Below are 7,499 nucleotides of genomic sequence, written 5' to 3'. Positions count from 1 at the left end.
ACCGTCTAAGAATGTGCCAAAGCTGCAATGCAGTGATAAATTTTTCAGTGTCACAATGTACTCACCAACTGATTCACTACTTTTCTGCTTTCTGGTTCCAAATTTCTAGCTTGCCGTGATCTCTAGTGGCTTAGGGTTGAAATGTTCCTCTAACTTGGTGATGATTGTTTTGAATGGCACATCTTTTGCCTTGATGGGAGCAGGAATCTTTGTCAGCTGGTCATACACTTCCAGGCTAATTTCCATTAGCAAAATTGCTTTCTTGCCCTCAAGAATTGCTTTATTCAGAGTCTTGACCTCTATATTTTCATCTTCACATTCCAATATGTTATTAGCTCTGAAAAACATTTCAATTCTTTCAATATATGAACTGAATGGTTCTCGAGCCCTCTCATCTGTTCCGAGCCATGGATCCCATGGGTGTAGCCATATTTTCCCAAAATATCACTTTGAATCGGATGCACACTGAGACCCTGCGGCATCTCATTCCACTGAGGAGACAGTCTGTGGCCCAGGCTTCACACAATCCACCCAAAATCTCCATCATCCGACCAGGTAGCTCACCAGGAGCTGGCTGATCTTGTTCACTGCCGTCCCTGCTGCTGTTTGCTGCCAATATTTTCGGACTTTTATCTCATCCTCATCACCATTTTCTCTGATATATTCAGGGGGCATCAGCAGAGAAAATGTACACCAAGTGTGGGAAGTGCAAGGAATTGTTTATTTACATCATTACCTCATGAACATAATATACAAATACATTACATGTGTGAATCACATCTTGATCACTATTACCTTTATACCAGATGTGTCTGAATAAATGGAACCCCGTCACAACAAACACTGTCACCTTTCAATGTTTAGCGGAGAGGTTTGACGGCCTGGTGTGTGTGATTCCCACATTAATGTGTTTGTACAAAGTTCGGAGAAAGACGGAGATATGAATAATTTGTTGGGAAATCTTTCAGCATATCTCCATGTCTCTCACGCACAAAGAACTGCAAACACATGGATTCAGAAAGAACCTGAGTGCAAAATCAACAGAAAAAAACACAGCCAGAGAGACTTGCAATAACCTGTAGCTCAGGGAAAGTACATGATGTTATGGAAGGGACTTTGAATTTTTTTTTTGTGAATTTTATTTTGTTGAGGAAATTATAATCAAACTGAATAAATGTAAGACCAGTTATTTTTCAAGAGGGCACTGAAAGTATTAATTTGACAACTATGTTGACAAGTTGTCACAACTCAAGCTAAATGTAGAACAGAAGCCCTGGTAACGGGGAAATGTGGACAGAGAAGTCAGTCGTGCCTCTTGATTGGACAAGCCCGGCAGCAGCAGCGCGCACCAAAGAGGGCAGAAAAATCGCAAGCTTTTGTTTGGAGCAGTCATTGTGTTTTACCTTCTGGAGTGAGCAGCTGATAAAGTTAGCCAGAAGAAGTGTCAAGGAATGAGAGAAGACCGCAATCCACCTTGTTTTGCAGCAAATCTTGAAAAGACTCTGAGAAGTTCACTGTGTCAATTCGTCTCATATTCTGTCTTTGAAGAAAGCCTGCTAAAATTAATTCTCAACCCCGCCTCTAAATAAACTCTTCTAAAAGAACCGAGTGACCTGTGTACATGTACTCGGAAATTAGACTGCATGTCAATTTTGGAACAACATATCTCATCTGCTGTTTTCTTCAGAAATGAGCAAGTAATCAGTCCAAGTGTTTTTTTTGTCTTTAACAGAGCCCTGAATTGTATAGAAAAATCCCTTTTTTTTCAGTATGTGTGTGTGCGTGTGTTCAGCTGAGGTAAGAAAGGGACTTTAAATGTTGGTTAAGGTAAAAAGGGAACATTTAAAATTTACACCTGTGTGTTTATGCTTTACTTCATGATTAGTTAAAACTTGTTCTATAAGAAACTGATAATTTTGTTGTTCATTAAGTGTCTTCTATTCTGGGAAAAATAGAGCATATGATTGACTGTATCAGTAAGTGGGAAAAGTTAAAATTTTTGTTGTGACCTGTGGAGAACTGGGATGAGAATAAATAGTAACCACCTCAGATTTCAATTGCAACAGCACTTGTGATCTGGCTCTGTAGCTTAGTTGGTTAAAGTACCTGTCTTGTAAACAGGAGATACTGGGTTCGATTCCCAGCGGAGCCTTATTTCATATTTGCAATGTGCTTGAGAAGTTTCTGTATCAACATTTATGTCTGTGTCTTGTGAACTTTAACTCAGAATTCAAATAACATGATGAATTTCATTCACAGGAGAAAACAGCCTTTGTGAAGGATGTGAGTTTGGAATGGCTCTTCCTCCTCGTACAGAAATTCAGTGCTGATATTTCAAAGGCAACTTCTTTGTTACAAATTTGTTCACAGTTGCATTCGACCTGGAAAAAAAGCTCGACCCTAATCTCACTGAAGGAAAGTGTGACCGTGTTGTCTGTTTCAAAGTGTGTGTGTCATTATGTGTTGCTTGGAACTGAGACTGGGACACGACACAAGTGGGAGGGTTGATCTGAGGTTTGGAATATTTCTCAGTCAGGAACAAGAAAAATCAAAGGAACCAAATAAGAAAACCATTGTCTCATGTGGTTACCGAGAAACAGTGAGAAGATATTAAACTTTGTTCTATTCAAAACAGCTGTGAACTTTGACCTTTCCTGCCTTTTCTCAACAGTATTTGAAGTGTCTCGGTAACAATGTTCAGTGTTGAGGAGAGTGGGGTCTGGGCGAGCAGCTGCTGAGTGTGACAGGGTCAGGACTGGATGCAGGAAGTTCTCTGACAGTCTCTCTCTCTCTCTGATGGGTTTGAGTTGATTTTCAACTGGGAGCAGCTGGTTTTTCGATAAATGAAGGAAGTACCCTCTCACCATTTTTTTCTGACTGACAGTGTAGGATAAGGGTGTAAAGGGTTAATGCTGAAGACAGTGGGATCAACCCCTCCCACTGTCAGAGTGATGATGTAACAGTCAAATGAGATGAGATTTGGGAGAAGAGAGAGCAGCACCAAGGATGCTAGCTTAGGAGGCTTGATGAGTGTGTATACAGTATTGTGTAAATTAGAAAAGAGTTCTTAGTTCTTTCAGCTGGAAGTGTGTCCAGAAAATATTGATAAAGTCACAATTTTATAATTCAGGAGTCGGAACACAGATATTAACTCCAAGTGACAGTTCTGGGTTCATTTAACAAACGTAGAGAATAATATTACTCACTGCTTGAAATCCCCCAGTGAGGAGACAGTTAAACAGGTGATCTGTTGGGGCATCCTTCGATCCAAGGTTTCGACAGCACTTAACCTCCCTTTCTGGTGAAATTCTCTGTTATTTGCAACTTTTTTTATCCAGCTTTGATGGGTGAGTGAAAAAAGTGAACAGTTCCATCCTTTCTTTTCTTTCTTCTTCCCTTGTTTCCATCAGTTTCTCTTTTCTGTCCCAGATCAATGAGAATCCCAATTTAATCTGCTGTTTTATCCATTCCAATCAGAATTCAACATTCCAATCAAATCTATTTGTTATTCCACAGTGTCTCTCCATGTGTTTTATTCTGTTGTATTCTCTCACAGTCTGATTGATGCTCAATGTTACATCTCACTCTCTGTTCTGGTGAAGATCAGAAGCAGTAATATCTGTTTGCACCACCCACCAAGTCGGCCTGAGGCTGTGCCTCGCTGATCATGTGGAGTTAGGAACATAGGAACATAGGAGCAGGAGTCGGCCATTCAGCCCATCGAGCCTGCCCCACCATTCAATATGATCATGGCTGATCGTCCACTTCAATGCCCTTTTCCCCACACTTTCCTCATATTCCCTTATGTCATTTGTATTTAGAAATCTGTCAATCTCTGCTTTAAACATACTCAATGACTGAGCTTCCACAGCCCTCTGGGTAGAGAATTCCAAAGATTCACAAACCTCAGAGTAAAGAAATTTCTCCTCATCTCTGTCCTAAGCGGCTACTCCCTTATTTTGAAATTCCTTCTCTTGGTTCTCGGCTCCCCAACCAGGGATCTTAGCTGCATCTACCCTGAATGTCGTTTAAGTATTTTGTAGGTTTCAATGAGATCACCTCCCATTCTTCATAAACTCTAGAGAATACAGCCCCAGTTTCTCCAACCTTTCTTCATACAACAGTCCCACCATCCCTGGAAGAAGTCTGATGAACCTTCGTTGAACTCCCTCCACGGCAATAATATCCTTCCTAAGGTAAGGAGACCAAAACTGTATTCCAAGTGCGCTCTAACCAAGTTTCTGTACAATTGAAGCAAGAATTCACTACTCCTGTACTCAAATCGTCTTGCGATAAAGGCTAACATACTATTAGCTTTCCTAATTGAGTGCTGCACCTGCATGTTAGCTTTCAGTGACTTATTGACATGGACACCCAGGTCACCCTTATATTCTATACCTCAGCTAATAAAGGAAAGGATTCCATATACCTGCTGAACCACCTTATTGACCTGTCCTGCTACCTTCAGGGATCTGTGGACATTCGCTCCAACGTCCCTCACTTCCTCTGCACCGTTCAGTGTTCTCCCATTAATTGTGTATTCCTTTGCCTTTTTTGACCTCCCAAATGCATCACCTCACCCTTGTCCAATTTGAATTCCATTTGCCACTATTCTCCCCACCTGACCAGTCTATTGATATCTTCCTGCAGTGTACAGCTATCCTCCTCGCTATCAGCAACACGGACAATTTTCATGTCATCTGCAATCGTCTTGATTATGCCCTCTACATTCATGTCCAAATCATTAATATATACCACAAAAAGCAGGGAACCTAGTTCTGAGCCCTGTGGAACACCACTTGAAACAGACCTCCAGTTGCACAAACACCGGTACCCAATTCCTTTTTGCTTCCTGCCACCGAGTCTATTTTATGTCCAGTTTGCTACATTCCCCTGGATCCCATGTGCTTTTATGTTTTTTTAACCAGTTTGCCATGTGGGACCTTGTCAAAAGTCTTGCTAAAATCCATGTAGGCCACATCAACTGCACTATCCTCACAATCCTCATTGTTACTTCTTCAAAAAATTCACTCAAGATAGTCAGACAGGAGCTTCCCTGAACAAATCCATGCTGATGATACTTGATTAATCTGAGCCTTTCTAAGTGACAGTTTAAAGTGTCTCTCAGGATTAATTCCAATAATTCACCCACTATTGAGGTTAGGCTGACTGGTCTTTAATTATTCGGTCTATCTCTTGCTTCCTTTTTCAACAATGGTGCAATGTTAGCAATAAAAACAAAATGGACTGCAAATACACAGCAGATCTGGCAGCATCTGTGGAGAGAGAAGCAAAGTTAACATTTCAGGTCAGTGACTTTTCATCAGAACAGATATGTTAACTTTGCTTCTCTCTCCACAGATGCTGCCAGACCTGCTGTGTATTTCCAGCACTAATAGTTTTTATTTCAGATTTCCAGCATCTGCAGAATTTTGCTTTTGTTGCAGAGACCTCCAATCCTCTGACATCACACCTGTATCCAGTGAGGGATTGGAAACTGATGGTCAGACCTTCCACTATTTCCTCACTGGCTTCTTTTAACAGCCTGGGGTACATTTCATCCGGCCCTGATGATTTATCCACTTTCAAGGATGCTCATCCCATTTATACTTCTTCTCCCCCTCAGTTTATCATGTCCAATGCTTCACACTCCTTCTCCTTAATTATAATGTCTGCATCACCCCCTCATTTGTGAAGACAGTAAAGTATTCATTAACAAACATACCAACATCTTCAACCCTGACACATAGGTTACTTTTTAGTTCTTTGATGGGCTCTACATTTTCCTCTGTTGCCTCTTACTCCCATATATTGAAGAAATATCTTTGAATTCGTTTTGATTTTGCTTGTCAAAATTCTTTCATGCTCTGTGTTTTTCACCACTGCTCCCAAATGCCTGTAGTCATCTCAAAGCACAACTTGTCAGAAGTGGGATTTAAACCCACCCCTCCAGAGAGCGTTGTGATCTGAATGCACCATTTCAGACTGCTTGACCATCCTGTCTACCCCATGTGGATGCTTAATGCTGAGGTAGTTATCCATTCTTTGTGAAAGTATTTGTGAGATTGTGGAAATGTCTGGAAGAGGAAAGACCAGCGGAAAAGCTCGGTCCAAGGCCAAGTCTCGCTCCTCCCAGGCTGGACTGCAGTTCCTGGTGGGCCGTGTTCACAGGCTCCTGAGAAAAGGCAACTATGCTGAGCGTGTGGGTGCGGGAGCCCCGGTCTATCTGGCTGCTGTGCTCGAGTATCTGACCGCTGAAATCCTCGAGCTGGGTGGTAACGCGGCCCGGGACAACAAGAAGACCCGCATCATCCCCAGACACCTGCAGCTGGCCGTCCGCAACGACGAGGAGCTCAACAAGCTGCTGGGAGGAGTGATCGTCGCACAGGGCGGGGTGCTTCCTAATATCTAGGCCGTGCTGCTGCCCAAGAAAACCAGCGCTCAGAGCTTCCAGAAAAAGGAAAGCGGCCAAAATGTCATCTAATAACCCAAAGGCTCTTTTCAGAGCCACCCACAGTCTCTGTGAAAGGGCTGATTACTGTCTAATTCCAGCATGTCAGTAACAGGACAGAATAAGATCTATTTAAAATGTTTAAGCAACTATTTCAGTGGCTTCTCACTATCCCCCTGATCCCTGTGTGAAGGGGAATTACCAAAAGTCTAATTTATTCCTTTCCACACCAAGTTTGAGTTATTGGTCCCTTCAGGATTGCTGAATGGAGTCTTTTACTGCCAGTTACAGATAAGAAGTGGGAAAAAAATGACAGGTTAAAACTGTGCGTAAAATAGCGCCAGGAATTTGTGGCGAAAATAGCGGAATAAACAAAGGTTTTTAAAGGTTGGTGGAAAATATTTTACGAACAACTTTAAATAGATTTTCCAGTAATCGCTTCTTTCCGACACTGAAGTTGGCGCCTTTTGCGAATTCAAACTTTCTGCCAGGTCGACAATTTAAACCAATGTAATAAAAACAAGAAATGCTGGAACCACTCAGCAGGTCTGGCAGCATCTTTGGAACGAGAAGCAGAGTTAACGTTTTGGATCCGGAACTGTTCGCACCCACACTGTTTGGGATCATCTTTTCCCTGCTGCTCTCATATGCATTCAAGTCTTCAGAAGAAGGAGCTTTCCTCCACACATGATCAGGTGGCAGGTTGTTCAACCTTGCCTGTCTAAGAGCGAAGACCAAAGTACGGAAAGTCCTCATCAGGGAACTCCTCTTTGCTGACAATGCTGCATTAACATCTCACATTGAAGAGTGTCTGCAGAGTCTCATCGACAGGTTTGCGACTGCCTGCAACGAATGTGGCCTAACCATCAGCCTCAAGAAAACGAACATCATGGGACAGGAGGTCAGAAATGCTCCATCCATCAATATCAGCAACCACACTCTGGAAGTGGTTCAAGAGTTCACCTACCTAGGCTCAACTATCACCAGTAACCTGTCTCTCGATGCAGAAATCAACAAGCGCTTGGGAAAGACTTCCACTGCTATGTCC

The 7,499-nt window shown here is 42.3% G+C and overlaps 1 non-coding gene across 1 annotated transcript; it reads left to right on the top strand.

Annotated features, from left to right (window-relative positions):
- The first annotated feature begins 2,078 nt into the window (after positions 1 to 2,078).
- trnat-ugu (transfer RNA threonine (anticodon UGU)) lies at positions 2,079 to 2,152 on the top strand. Its single transcript has one exon. It is a non-coding gene; the product is annotated as a tRNA-Thr (tRNA).
- Positions 2,153 to 7,499: the final 5,347 nt, after the last annotated feature.

Source organism: Heterodontus francisci, unplaced genomic scaffold, assembly GCF_036365525.1.
Source record: "Heterodontus francisci isolate sHetFra1 unplaced genomic scaffold, sHetFra1.hap1 HAP1_SCAFFOLD_121, whole genome shotgun sequence".
Taxonomy (NCBI): domain Eukaryota; kingdom Metazoa; phylum Chordata; class Chondrichthyes; order Heterodontiformes; family Heterodontidae; genus Heterodontus; species Heterodontus francisci.
The sequence above is the reverse complement of the archived record's forward strand: the minus strand, read 5'-3'. Positions and strand labels throughout refer to the sequence as shown.